Source organism: Oreochromis niloticus, linkage group LG23 (assembly GCF_001858045.2).
Source record: "Oreochromis niloticus isolate F11D_XX linkage group LG23, O_niloticus_UMD_NMBU, whole genome shotgun sequence".
NCBI lineage: Eukaryota > Metazoa > Chordata > Actinopteri > Cichliformes > Cichlidae > Oreochromis > Oreochromis niloticus.
Genome location: NC_031986.2, coordinates 30,063,181 through 30,078,803, shown reverse-complemented (window position 1 = coordinate 30,078,803; position 15,623 = coordinate 30,063,181). Strand labels below are relative to the sequence as shown.

Below are 15,623 nucleotides of genomic sequence, written 5' to 3'. Positions count from 1 at the left end.
TCAGGAGGTTGCCCGTTGCTAGATTCAGCATAATACCGAAATTTGCACTTACCGTAGTTTTCGGGTCATAAGCCGCTACTTTTTTCCCACACTGTGAACACTGCGGCTTATACTGACGTGCGGCTAATGCATATTTTTTTTCATGCGGCCAAAAACATTTTGCCTGGTAACAGTAGACCAATAAAATTGATAAGTAGTATATATACGGTATATATTTTTACCGGTTGTTAAGAGACGTTGTAATGTTGTTTGTGCACTGTTCTGTAAAAAAAACATAAGCAATGTAATTTGTGTGTTACCGATACGTACGTATACTTAAAGGTACAGTCGCTGTTCGAGGAAAAAAAGCATTTGCGGTGTGTATTTTTGTATGTTACCATAACGTTTATGTTACCATGTTTATGTTACCTTACGAATTAAATTAAACGTTAAAAATCCTCACGTGTAATATTTCTGTAAATATCTCATATTACAAGTGAAACGCATACGGCTTAAAATCCGGTGCGGCCTGTACAAGTACAAAATTGATTTTCTTTCTGCAATTAGAGCATGCGGCTTTTAATCAGGTGCGCTCTGTAGTCCGGGATTTACGGTACTACTACTTTAATATTCCCACATACCAACATTTCATTGATGGGACGTTTTTCTTAATGGGAAAAGAGCTACATAAAAGTAATTTAAAATTTAAAAACAGAAAAGAGCAGTTTACTCATGTAAAAAAAAAAAAAAAACTGCAGTAAATAAGTATATAAAAAAATTATCAACATTTTGCAATATCAACTGTAATTTTTAGTGTATATAAAAATTTTGTAATGAGCTAGAAGAACCCAATATAAAGCTCTGCTTTATAAGTTTCATTCTTGAGTCAAACTATACTGTAGCATCACACTGAAAAAGAACAACAGCTGTTTTATACAATGTTCTGCATATACTTGACCAGAATTCAGAAGCCCTGCCAACACCACCGCCACCAAATACACACACAGACAGAAACATCTTCCTCCACTATTTACAAATTTAACAACATAAATTGGATCAGATGAAAACATAGCGTTTGTGCTCCCTGTCTGCACTCTACATGGACGTCATTTTCTTCCTGCCTGAAGATTTGTAAAATATTGTTTCTACTATAGTAAAAAAATGATCTACAACGTTACATAAAACTATTTATTATTTGCTGAAAATGACACATGGTGGATGAATTTTTCAAACCATTCCTAAGATGTTTAGATTCATTTTAATCTGGCCCTCTTAGCTACAGTAATGCCAGTATTGAGGAGTTCCTTGTTACTTGTCAGCATGAGGCGAGAGATGTTCCTCTGCATGTCTTGCCAAAGCGTGTTTGTGATAGGATACCCTGTTACTTTCCTTTAAAGTCTGACGCCTTGCCTTCCTATCCACTGGCATTTTTCATGAGATAATGAGGTGCAGAATTATACAGTATATGGACATTACACCTAGGATACTGGGCATTTGTTCTGTCTTAGTTACAAGTGCCACTAATCTGGTTTAATGATAGGCCACATGTTGGGGAGTAAGAGGCATACAGATGGTGAGAGCCAAGCAGAGAGGCATCATTTACATGCATACACCCTCCGCTAATTACATTATACTACAACTTGACAAGTATGCCATGATGATGGATAAATGTTTCTCCTTGTTAACACCTTGAGACAAAATGCTTGTGAAGTTTATGTCTGTGTTTATTTGATCATAAAGTACTGCAAGTTATTAAGTTATTCCTGTAAGACATATTAGAGCTTTTTCTCTTTATGATTAAAATGCATAAATATGTTTATCATTAGCTCAGGTCACACTGCCGTTTATAGCAACAGCATAGCTCTACATTCATTTCCGTTGGGTTTTCAAATACAAATGACTTTAAAAAAAAGTGTTTCACCTGTCTCAGGTCTCTTTCCTGTGAATTTCTTTGTTTCTGTAACTCCCCTGCACTCTCCTTGATATGGGAAAAGCATATTGAAGGAGCGTCTCTTGTTGTCATGCCATCCTACTTGGTAACAAAGTGTTGGCTTGAATGGGCTGACAGGTCGTGAAAATTTCATCAGCATGAGAAATGCCTGTTTTCCCCTCAACTTTCTGTTTACTGCTATCAATAATTTGTGAACAACAAACAGCAGATGTCTCACCCCCGCCCAACGAAAGCTCTGTAGTTGTCTGTGCGTGCGTGTGGATGTGCCGCAACTTGTATGTGTGTATTTGTTTGAGCATCAGCTAGAGTTTGTGTGTGTGTGTTCATAAAACAGATGTTCCCTACTACTGGAAGCAGACAAAGACGGACTTTGAACACTGGAGCTAATTGTGAATTAATCAATCTATTACCATAGAGAGAAAAGGAAAGAAGACGAGTACCAGTACCAACTAAAGGCATCCTGTTGCCAGCATAGTAACTATATTATGGACAGGTTGACATCTGATTCGTTGACTGTTTTTTTTTTATATATTGAGGAATAATAACTGAATAACTGAAACACAAAGTATAAGAAGGTCTTATTTATTATGAAGTTCTTGCCAAAATTAATGAATTTTATGCTGATAAAATGGCAATCCTTAAAAAAAATGAGAATACTCACAAGGCTGAGCTCTAGTCAGCGCAGGAGTTGTTGTTGCTCTCAAGTGCTGCAGTAGGAGTACTGCTGAACACAAAGCACACAGGAAAGTTCTGTAAAAGAAAGCAGGCAAAGGGAAATGTGATAAGTCATTATTTTAAAGTTTTACAACTAATGTTACATGATGGCATACATGGATTTTCTCTTAACTGGCTTATTTTGCAAGACAATGGCAGTGTAATGATTTATTTTTATATCTGGTCAAAACAGCACAGCACCTCACGTTTGGGTAAAATACAAAGCAGCATTTTGTAGTGTTATTAGAGGGTTTTGATGATGGTGGCAGGGAATCATTTGTACATCATGATCAGATAAAACCAGCTATGTGACTCAAATCCCAAGGCTTAGTTAACACATCATATGTTCCTGAACAATCAGGCATATCAGATATGTGTTCTCAAAGCAGATTTTAAGGATAGACTGGCCTTCTCTATAAAAATACTTCTATATGATCAGATCAAATTATGTATCCAGACATCATATAAGTATTTGGATGGGTTGCTGTGGTAATGACGTAGGTGTCAGTAACATGCTCCCAGATATTACTTGATAAATTGCCTTGTTCTGGTAGGTTAATTTCAGATTTGCTTGTATTGAAGTCTCCCCGAAGACGGTGAGCAAAATATTTTGCTGTCGGGCCATTTGCTGTTTGTCTGCTCGCTGCTAATAGAGGCAACTAAGAGTTAAAAGCATATAAACTGTATTCTTTTTATATTGCATACACTTCCTTTGTACTTTGCACACTCAATGCAGACTGAATGGTAAGGTCATGACAGATATAGTGTAGGTAAGTATTTGTCTCCTTGGTAGAACAATTGCTTAATCCACTGGCTACATCAGTTGGTGGTGGAGCAGAGCAGCTTATACTGTAGCACCAATTCCTGACCCGTGACACCCACACGATGGTGCAGGTGTTGATTACACACCATGTGGCCATCTGTGGAAAAAGTACATGCAATTACACTGCACTCTTTCCACAAATACACACACACAGGCATTTATGTATGCACACACAGCACTAGGCCTGCATGTGATGAGATAAAATGCACACACACACACACACACACACACACACACACACACACACACACACACACACACCCTGCAGGAACTCAAGGTATCAAAACATCTACTGCTGAGTCCACAGACAAACTAATACATCAGGTGTCAGGGGTCCTGGCCTCTGCAGCAGGACTGAGACAAGATGGAAGAATACTAACGATGAACAAAGGAAATGAAACAGAGCAAAGATTTCACAATATCATGTATGCACCAGTGCAAAGTTTTCTACTTTTCTACACGTCTGATTGGTGCTCTATCACTGTTAACTCACCACAGCACAACATGACTTGAGCTATTTGTCAAGTTAAGTAAAAACAGCAAGAAAGTCCCCAGGGAGGTGTACATTTGACATTATTTTAGAGGAACTGTTATAGTTTGTGGCATTTGAGTGGAAGACAGGGATTTTGATGAAGCTGTAGGCCAAGACAGGGTGAAGAGAGAGCAAGAAAAGAAATACAAAACATCTGGGTGTCCTGCTGGGCAGATTGTGGGGGACTGAAACAGAAGTAGTCTCATAAACACGAGAATCCATCTTTAAGTCACGAGGCAAGAAGACACACCTTTAGGCCTTTCCTCTTTGTGCATAAAGTGCAGCTCAGTTGAGTTTTGTGACAGCTTGTCAGCTTGTCTAATATCCTCTTCCTCCTCGTGGCAGGTCTTTTCAACACCAGCAAGGTGAGATTGCCTGGTTTTACAGTGCCACTTCTCAATTTTAAGAGAAATCTCAATTTTCCACCTGTCAGAATCTATTAGCTATCTATTTGCTTTTGATGTCATTTTTTTCTCACAATTTCTCACATTTTCATGCACAGAAGTATATCTGTGCGTTCTTGTGTGAATTTGTGTGTGTCTGTGTTCATGTGCATGTCAGCCAACAAAGTTCATGTATCCAGTAGAAAAACACATCTTATCTGGAATCATGTTTTAGCACAGCATGTCGAAGAGATCACTGCCCTGTGTTCACCTGTATGTGTGTGTGTGCTTGCCTGTGTGTGTGATTGTCTCTCTCTCTCTCTCTCTCTCTGTGTATGAGAGTGTGTGTGTGTGTGTGAGTCCCTATATGAACCACACAATCAAGTACCAGTTTGGCATTTTCTGTCTCATTGCCAGGCATCAAACTGAACATAGATATACCGAACTAGATGTAAGTCACAGCATAAAGCCATTTAGTGAAGGCCAGGTTTAACTATACAGTGACGTATTCATTACTTATATACAGTCTGGTAAATATGAACGTCACAATAAGGTCTGTGCATGCCTATGACCAAAAATGTAATTTTATTACTACCAATCACTCTGGGTGAACACATAACAATGTCAGATATAATTCACAAATAAGTGCTGCAGTACAATTATTACATATATACAGTTTGAGTATTTAAACTTTAATATCTCTGAGAGAAACAGTGCACCTTTTACTCCACTATGTATATCTATGTGACAGCTGTAATTTCAAACAACTTCAACGAAGATGAAGATGTTAAAGTCTATAATCACAATGAATGATATCAGTCAGTAGTAGTAAATTGCGACACTTGTAACTAGGCCACTTTATTCACAGGCTGTTAAATATTGCACTGGTAGGTGTCATTTTCATTTCTGCTATTATGGTTCTCACATATGGATTCTTGGAAAGTGCCCACTGGACACGGACCAAGGGTCAACCTTCAGAGCTGAAAAAGTAACCAAACATTATAATGGGAAAAAAAGCAAGTTTCTTTACGTGCCACATGAGGCTGGCCCCAGGGTGTCAATCCCCATGTTAAAATGATTATTAAAAAGTGAAAAAAAAAAACAACTTTTTGCATTCTACGAATACTTTGTTAATGGAATATGAAAAATGCCAAATTCCAAAGTTTGTTTTAGAAAAACTTAAAAACTGAGTTTGGGGCGTGGCCACATTGATCATCAGCTGTCTGGATAAAGACAATCTACGAGGCTTCATTCTCTGCTTTCAGTCATTAAACTTGACATTTTCATTGTGCGTTTGCAGTTGGAGCCTTTTGGGGCATATCTAATTGATTATCTCTCTAATATTATGACTTGCTGTGTGGTAAACACCATACCAGAAGTTTCCACCTCAGTTTTGGTGAAATGTTTGGGGGTTTTATCAAGTCAAGAACTTTGCAGTAGATTTACAGTTTATGAATGCAACCTGCAACCTAACCAAGCTAACTAGCATTAGCTGATAAATTAGCACTCCATCAGTTTACCGTTACACAGTAACTTGTGCTTCCAAAAATCAATGCAGCAGATGCCAAAGCGCTAACATTGACGCTTTAATGAATTACATGCATTGGCTCAATGTTGATTAATGTAGTGACGGAGATGTGACCAAACCATGTTCTATCTATCTCTTTTGTAAAAAATTGCTGTAGTTGTTAGCATATAAACACTAAAATGTAGATTTTAGTGCCTAAATCTAACCAAAGAGGAAAAACAGCAAGAAAAAAATGGCGCACTTGGCATATTGTAATGGTAATCAGCACTATACAATCAGTAATTTTTATCAGTAATAATCCAATTGGTAACACAAAGTTTAATTCATTCTGAATCTGCTGAAAAAAAGGCATTTCTGCAGGCTTTGAGGCTACAGGTCACCTTACAGCTTACAAATAGTATTGAACAGAGCTTTGTGGAGGTACCATATGGACCTGTCCAGTAGTGATATGGCTATCAAAGACAGTAGCAGCCATTGAGCATGAAGGTCACAGCAAGCAGCAAGAAAGAAAATCAGTGTGAAAGGTAAGCATGCAGCAAGGTAAATGTGTTCAAAACATGGTTCACTGCTTTGTAGCGTTCTATGACAATGCCCTTTAAAGGTGACTAAAGGTCTAAGATGTGACATATTGTTTGCATTCCACTTTATCAACTGAGTTAACACACGTATCTGCCAGGGGGAATTTGGTAACATACAAAACATATAGCAATAAACAAAGAACACAAAGAACATGAATGAATGAATGAATGAATGATCTTTATTGAACGAATAAAGATCATTCATTCATTCAATAACAAACATAATACATAAACCATATTCTAGACACACATGCAACTTACGAAACTGCATCATGATGATTTTGATAGTTTAGGGAAAAGAACTACCAAAAGCACAGCATCAAAGAAATCAGTGAAATGTTACCAAATATAAGAGCTTAGAAATTATAAATAGAGCTATCACATTTGTGCAGGGATAAATATGACATATCCAGGGACAAGTGTACACACACATGTCAGCTCACACACAAATATCCCGCTTAAACCCCCATCAGGACTGCCATTACTATCACTGGGCTTATTTATGTGGCTCCTCGGCGCTGGAAGAAAAATAATGTAGCTGCTTTTCATAAAGTCTGTAATGGATCCCTAATGGATTTGTCAAATTGACTGGGGAGGAGAGGAGCTGCTTGGAGGGAGGGAAATGGACACAAAATGGTCTTTGATGAGTGTATGTGTGTAAGAGTACATGAGTCTAAGATATTTTGTATGTATGCCCCGGTTTGTTTCAGTCTTGATGCTATGCATGCTAAGCTGCTTCTGTTTCGTGTGCAGCTGTAATGAGTACTTTCTTCACTAAAATATGGAAAATGAAGCAAGGGAGATTGAAGGCAGTTGTTGTTTTTAGCTGGTTTATTCCTCGGCAGTACCTTAATACTGACGTAAACTTAAAAAAAGAGATTAGAGTTTCTTTTTAAAAATAGTGGTAATTTTAAAGTCTTAATCATTTACTGGAAGTCAGAGTTATTACAGATGAAAGACTACTGCACATTGTGACAATCTGCTCTGCGTCAAGCCACGGCATCACACATGACAGTGTGCTGCCACATAGACAAGGCTGCAGTATTTGCAGACTCACTTCCATTTTCTTTGAAGTGTAATTACATGCTTCATCTCAGGAACAGACAGACAGTACACACCAAGCATCATGTCAAAGTTATTCAAATGCTTGCATGCAAAGCTGTTTCTTACTAAGTAAAGCATACTCTGACATATTCTGACACTGACATGACAAAACGCTCTGAGAGGCATTACTGAAAACCTTCCGAGTACCTCGCTTACAGAATTATTATTAAAAACAGTATATTTAAAGAAATGGTAAGACGACTCTGAGCGAGCCTACTAATTTTCCCTGGTAGTTTATTACAAATCTGGGAGTTTTGTGTCTGATCTCAGGAATTAAAACATCAGAAAGATGACTTGGTCAAACTCAAGCTCTCGAGGTATGTCGTGGCGTACCAAAAATCTGGTAAAAACTAAAGTTGTAGCATGTGTAAAGTGGGCACCTGTGACAGTTATTGCAAATATCTCATTTCATCTGGAGAATACATCAGTGTACTGGATCACACTCCTAGTTCCCAGGATGATAAAAATGGGAAGATTGGTTCTTAGGGTTCAGTCAGGGAGTAGTGAGACTGCTCTCCTCCCGAGCATAGACAAAAAGCTTTTGTCTCCAAAGCATAGACCAAACAGTTTTGTTACATTTAATTACAAGGAAAAAGAAAGATGAAGGATCTTGGCGGTGCAATGACAGCTAAAGTTGTCCCTTTTGTCTTATTTGCATATCACTATCCTGAGGTTTGGTTTTTTTTATTATTTTATTTTTTTAAACAATGAAAAAAAACAACACATACAGCTTCTGATGGCTCACAATCTTTCGCGACTGTTGTTGTGATTTGGCGCTATATAAATAAAATTGAATTGAATTGAATTGAATATGTAATAATAATAAAATTACTCATTTTACCAGCATTTTGTAGTGTTGCTATACCTATGAGTTGGAAACTATTTTCAAGGATATATACACTTTTATTAACATTCATTTTTTAATGAATTATTATCAGTGAATTTTACCATCTCTAGACAATATCAATACACTGAATGAAGTAGGTTTAGTGTGTTGTGGAGCCAGCAGAACCATGTCTATGTAAATATATAATTAAGTTATCCTTGGGAAAGAAAGAAGTCCTCCTGTTACGACCTGTTGGTGTCACAGAAACATCCAGTTACTACATTCAAAATCACAGCTGTTTTCTCTCTTGGCAGTAATCTTTAAGAAGTCAGCTTTAGCTCTGCTCATGATCTAGTGTAACTTGGAACAGTAAAACACAACTGATTCTAAGCAGGGCATGCAGACCGAATATATGATTTAGTTTGCCTTTAGATTCAGACGAACTGCAAAATGTAAAACCTTGACTTTTTTCTGGCTTTATGTAAATGAAACCCAGAGACAGGTACACTTCATGTGCACCAATCACTTCTTTCTTTATTTCTACAATCACCAACAATTAAAGATGAGCATGCCCCTAATCATTACTTAACTCCGTGTGCCAACAGGTTATTAACATTGGTTATAAGGATATCTCCAAAAGTTGAATCTGTTCATCTGCACGCCACGTCCAGATGAACAGATTCAACTTTTGGAGATTTACTTTCCTGGATGATTGAGAATGCATCAAGACGTTATAAGGATATATTTCATAAAGGTGATTTTCCTCCAATCCTGACATTAGTATTAGTTATTTACCAATGTTTAGCTTACTTGAATACAGATCAAGCAAAACTCTTTGCTTATCCAATTCAGGGTCGCAGGGGGCCGGAGCCTGTTGTATTGTGAAACTATTGAAATAAAATATGGCCCACACATCCCTAGCTTGATCTCAAGCACTTGCCGACTTCAGCATTCATAGACATGCATTCTCCTTCACAGTGTTCACTCAACAGTCAGAAGTGTGCCCTGGCGGCAACTCAATTTGTCCGTTAACTAAAGGTCATTCCGACTGTGTTTTACCAAGGAGTCGGTATTTCAGAGCTCATTTGCTTCCTTCTACTTCTAGCCTGCAGCTCGCGGCGTTGAAGGCAACAGTTTACAGACAGACAGAAAAAGAAAGCCAGAAAGAAAAACGCTTTCACCTGACTGCAAATACTGGACACTTTCAGAAAAATGTATATCTAAACAGAGAGACAACCAAACAGTTGAAGCATGACTTTGATCATATGGTCTAAATCACTTCACGATATATCCAGCAGTTACATATATCTGTAAATGGTAGGTGCAAATTCTATTTTTATAAGTATTTCAAAAAAATATTTCAAAAGTTTAAGTGATTCTAATCGGGGGCAAAAGAAAAGGAAAAAAAAAGAGAGAAAGAAATGAATAATATGCCTAGTTAATTCCCTACTATTAAAGTTCATATCACTGAAAATGGGCACATATGAAAACCAAATAAGATTTTATAATCAAAATTCATTGTATGATGTCTTCCTCTATCTTGTGCTCACATTTATTAAAAAAAATTACCAACACAGGATAGTCTTGCCAGCGGGCAAGTCTTTCTTATTGTGACGCCTAAAGGGGTACGGTCACAATTGTAATTGGGTTTAAATATTTAGTGATGTAAAAGGCATTGTGATATTGCACTTTTCAGTTGAAGTTATGAGAATGTAATTGCGTGGTATCGCCAATAGGGGGAAGTAGCTGTGAGTGCGATAGGCCGTTGCAACGCTCTTGTACCTCAGACGAGGAAGAGCCTGCAGACCAAATGCAACTCATGTCTCCTGTTTCTACGTTTCTGTATAAAACAGGTTAGTAACTCGAGTTAGCTAACTCCGATGCCCATATAAAGGCAAGAAACCTTTTTCTGTCTTAGTTTAAAGACCATAAATTTTGTGAGAAAGTGCGTTTTCATAGCTTGAGAAAAAGCTAACTTTCCCGCCAGTTGTAATGGAAGCCGCGATTCCACTTGTAGTGCAAAGAGGTAGCTGATCTTATTACATATGTTTTATTTTGTGACAAATGTAGCTCAGAGACACACCTCTTTTATTCTGACATTACTGGAAGGTTTACAGTTGATAAAGATGGTTTCAGCATAACTCAATTCTTATTGTTTTGTTAAAAGTAAATAGTCTGATGTATACGGTTTGGTGGGCAATTGCAGGATATGGTTGTTTATTGTTTACAAATGTAATATATGTTTGAATCTGTTAAGATATAAAGACTGTACAATGGTAATATAGGCAGGTTGGTCGCAGTGTTAACATTGCTGCACAGAGATGTTGTTGATGCTGAACAGCAGCAGAATGTAATTACAGATTTATTGTAAATAAGGAGACTGATATACTTGTACTCACAACTTATACATGTGAGAAAACAAGGTAACCAAATGGGTTGAATGATGGGGTTTTTTGTTAAAAGAGGAATGTGTGTCTGAACAGAAAAGGACGCTGTGAAATTCTGTTTAATAAAAAAGACGAGGAAGAGCCTGCAGACCAAACGCAACTCATGTCTCCTGTCTCTACTTTTCTGTATAAAACAGACCCAATAGAAGGCCTGTAACACTATCCTAAAACTAAAACAAACCAAACTTTGGAATTTGGCATTTTATCTTTTATGTTCATTTGTTTTTTTCTGTTCCATGCCAACATTCCTTCACTGGTTCATTTCAAGTTTTAAGTTAATAATGAAAAATAATTCAATCAAAAATAAAAAATACAGTAGTGCTGCACAATCCAAACTCTCTCTATCTTGCTCACCCTTTTGAAATGCATATAAAATGCCCTGTTCTTTGACAGCACCAAGTAATAATTAATCCATATTTAAACTTAGATTTAGATTTTTACATAGAAACAACTGCAGTTTTGTTAAATAATCATTTTAAGCTTTTATGTTCAGAAACTTTAATCATTAATAACCATATGCTGTATGCATTCCTTTCTGCCTCCTGGCTCTGAAAAACTGAAAAATTACTGTTTAAAACACTGCTGACACAACACTGTAACATTTGTAACTGATTGGAGTTTGGCTATTTTTAATTTATGTTGCGAGGATGCTTCTTCACAAACATATCCTACAGTGCAACAACATCATTATCATTAATATGGACCCCTTTGATGGCACTTAATGGGCACGCATACCGATCTAAAAGCTCTCTCAACCCCCATCGACCATGCAACTTGCTGCTTCTGGTGTCCAGTGTCAAAGATGATTTGCATGACAGTACTGTGCCAGCTGTCCTTCCACCTGAAGACTTTCCCTCGCTAAGCAGAGGACAGTGAAGACAAACTCAATCAGCAATACAAATGAATGAATGGAAGATATACACTCACACAGCAGCAACTTGTCAAGTGCAAAATTAAGCATGCCCTATGCTCTGCATTATCTTATATTTTAAGCTAGAAAGGAGCATCATTCACAAAATGATTACCATGTTGTATTTCATTATACATGAAACTAATGAATGAAAGCTTGAAGTCATCAGGATAGAGTTACCAATGACATCAATCAAATGAACAAGAGGGAAGTTTTTGTGGATAATATGTCTGATATTACAACTTTCATTTTGTTATTTGTTCACATTCCATTTTAATTTATAAGTAAATGGTGTTAATTTTTTTGACTAATAATTTTCGTCATAGTTTTTGTCAACAACCTTTTTTCCGATAAAAAACAAACAAAAACAAGACGATAACAAAATAAAAACTGATGCATGAGGACAAAAACAATGATGTCATGCATTGACACTTTCATTGACAAATAAAAATAAGATGAAAATGTTCCAGAGAGATGAGATTAAATTAGAATTAATTCATTAAGTTTTATAGAGAGGTGGGAAAAGTTTGGAAGTGATCCAATCAGAAATAATCTCCTTGTGCTCAATTTGATCTGCCACCCACAAACAGAGTAGAAGGGGGAGAAGCTCCCATCTTCCCTGTTTCCTGTTTCACACGACAAAATGTCAACGCTTAGGAAGATGAGAAGAGTAGACATATGGACACGTTTCGCATTTAATGTCAAGAAAAATGTGATGTTTTGTAAACTGTGTGGTGCAACTTTCACCCGTAAAAACACAAAAAACTATTTCAATACAATAAAATAAATATGCACATATTTTCAAAGCCCAACAATACTAAATCCCCAGATCCCGCACACCAATTAAGTGGCAGACCAGTCAAAGCTACCTTGAATCCTCTCTGGCTTCCTGCACATGGATGCATATACTGCATATGTCATCCAGCTCTTGAGGTTTTTCCTATGCATCTACTACAGAAACTGCCTGAATGAACACTTTTCCAGCTAAGTTGACAAGATTGAACTTGTTTCAACTTCTGGCCAATCTAATCATAGTATAGATATTCTCCACAAAAGCCGAGCTAATGAAAACTTTTTAAGCATGTGTACAGACGCTTCTTTGGTCGTTTATCCTAAAAAACCATGCAAATATATTTGGAGACAGAAACTTTCATTCAGTGAATTTTAGGGTTGTTTGAATGCCACAGTGCCTTTGAGTTCCATAGTACTGAGGTGAGCCAAAGCCAGTATCTCAAAGTCGCAACAAAATCAAAATCAAAAACACTGTTATCTCTATATAGAATAAAAGGATAAGACATCCCTTGGTGTTTTTGGAGTCTTCATGACATGGTTTCAGATACATGGACGGACACACACACACAGACACACACACACATACATGGCCTTGAGGCATCAGCTTGCCTTTGTGAGAGAAGAGTAGCCAGGGCCATCCTTATCATTGCTTGATGATAATATAGAAGGTGGGATGCTTTTCTCCCACACTGAGAGCAGATAACAAAGAAAGTGCTGGACTGTCTAAGATACCAACCGCAGACCAGCCTCCCATCCTCTCCCTCCTCCCTCTCCACTGTCGCCCACCCCTTCCTTTTCTCTGTTCCCTTTTGTTGTTTGAGAGACACATCAGATCGTGTTGCAGAAGAAAAAGCGAACAGACGACAGGTGATACCACGTCTGCTTGCAGGTAAGGAATGTCAGATGATATTAAGATGGAAAAAAGGAGAGAGGAAAAAGGAAAGCTATGGAGAAATCAAAGAATATGTGCAAAACAAGAAAAAAATATCCATGTGCCGTTTGGATAAAGTGAACATTTTTAAAGTGCTATGCAGAAACAGAAAAATGAAGATAAAATTATAGAATTATAAAAAAGCCAAAGATTTGAAGTTCAGGATATGAAAGCTTTGCTACTGATAAAACAATCTGAAGAAATCAGAAGGCGAGGAGGTGAGTTCACAAAGGTCAGGCATCAAAATTAACTTGCACCACAGAAGCCTCAGGGAAGACTACGAGTTTTCCAATAACAAAAGCTTAAGTTAATTATGTTTCACACCTGTTGGGTGAAAAAACACAAAACGGAAAAACTAAACAAATGATCAACTTTATGTTGTAATAACTCAACTGGGCCCTACACTATGAAGCAAGTTTGAACATATCTAGGATGGGTAGCCATTATCTAGCTTCGCTTAACCTAACCTCAGTATTCAGACTAAGAAGTCACATGAAGGTTTCCCCAGGGTTTTCCAATCTCGTTACAAGGCATCTACATGGAAGTGTTGATGCTAACGGTGCCCACCATCAGAAAAAAAGCATTAATAACCAAATGAGCTTTTTAAAAATATTAATCAGCAAAGCAACTGAGTTCATAAAGAAAGAAAGATTTAATATGGGAAAACTATGAAGAAATTAAACATGGTGCAGGCAGAGAGTGACGCAGCTGTTGCAGACAAATCGGCAGGGTGATAGGTGTAATAGGAAAAGTGCTGTATAATAACATAGTATTAAATGGCTTACATGAATGTGTGCAACTTTCTTCAGTTTTATTTCTTTCAGTATTTAGTTAACACCGTTAACTAAATACTAATGTGGGCCGCTTGTAAATTGGTATAAATTACATTTGAATGTTCGAGGTCTCATCATCTCCCCTGAAAGTCTGAGCAGGGCAGCTAAGTCAGACAGATTTCAGAGCTGAGAGAACTGAAGAGGCTTGCAGACTGAATAGGGCAGGGTAGACGTTGGACGTGAGAGAGACTTCAAGTTTCGTGAAAAGAAGACAGTTGTGAATGGAGTGATACATTTTTACAGTTCTAGTTTTTACATTGATTAATTAACAAAAATGTGTTTCTGATTTTGTTGTAGTCAACTGTGAGTTCAGTTTTAAAATACCGGCAATGATGGGTTCCGTGTGTTTCTCTGTTTTTCCCCTCTTTTAAATATTTTTCTTATGCTACAAGTTATTTTCAGTTATTTAGACTTGTTAGGTATATATCAAATGTTAACAGCTTATTCAAGCAGTTCTAAAGCGGTTCTAAAGGGGTTTGGAAAGTCGGAGGTTCTAGTTTTAATGGTGCCCACAATATATTCGTGATATAACACAATTTCAGCAATATTTCTGTAATATTACAACTACTGATGATTTTGATTTTTTTGACTTTTATTTCATACACAAGCCCTTACAAACTGGACATGTGACATATAAAATGTGTTCTTTTAATTATGTTCGTCCATTAACAGTACAAAAGTGCCGTATTATTCCAAACTGTAACCCCTTCAAACAGCACTTGTTTCAAACGTAAAGAAGTTGTTTTCACTTTAGATCCTACCCACTGATCTCCTTTATCCTGATTATTCCATTTATTCCTGATTATTGTGTTCCAGTGTTTAACTAATATTTAATGTACTTTTTATTCCAAATTTTATTTCATTGTATTTGTAACCTGAGTAATCTGATTTTGCAAAGTAATGTTAATATGCAAATTTCAGTATTATTTACACATACCTTTAGGAACCAATATGAACCAAGAACGATTTTTAAACAAAATTCCCTTGTTAAGCATAACTTTCATTTTTTCCATAATTGTTGTTTGTGAGGATTCATTTCCATTGCCTCCTTTCATATTTAAGGAATAATTGTGATTCAGATTTACAAAGTAAATCATTTCCAGAGTATCTCTTCAGTACACACAGGGATGCGCTGCTACCTGATGCCTGGAGCCTCAACACCTGTTAAATACCAACTTTTGGCTGTGTGTGTGTGTGTATATACACATACTGCCTGTGACACATGAAAAACACAGTAAGAAAACACCACAGCAGCACACTGAGCTGCAGGTCCAGTGTGTGGACCTTATGTT

At 37.1% G+C, this 15,623-nt stretch overlaps 1 protein-coding gene across 2 annotated transcripts in view; it reads right to left on the bottom strand.

Annotated features, from left to right (window-relative positions):
• Positions 1-15,623, bottom strand: part of naaladl2 (N-acetylated alpha-linked acidic dipeptidase like 2) — a 460,031-nt gene that overhangs the window by 364,957 nt on the left and 79,451 nt on the right. For both annotated transcript variants that reach the window (XM_005451121.4, XM_013270770.3), the window contains exon 3: positions 2,592-2,680. The gene's annotated coding sequence lies outside the window, so the exon portion shown is untranslated. The remainder of the gene's footprint in view (positions 1-2,591; positions 2,681-15,623) is intronic.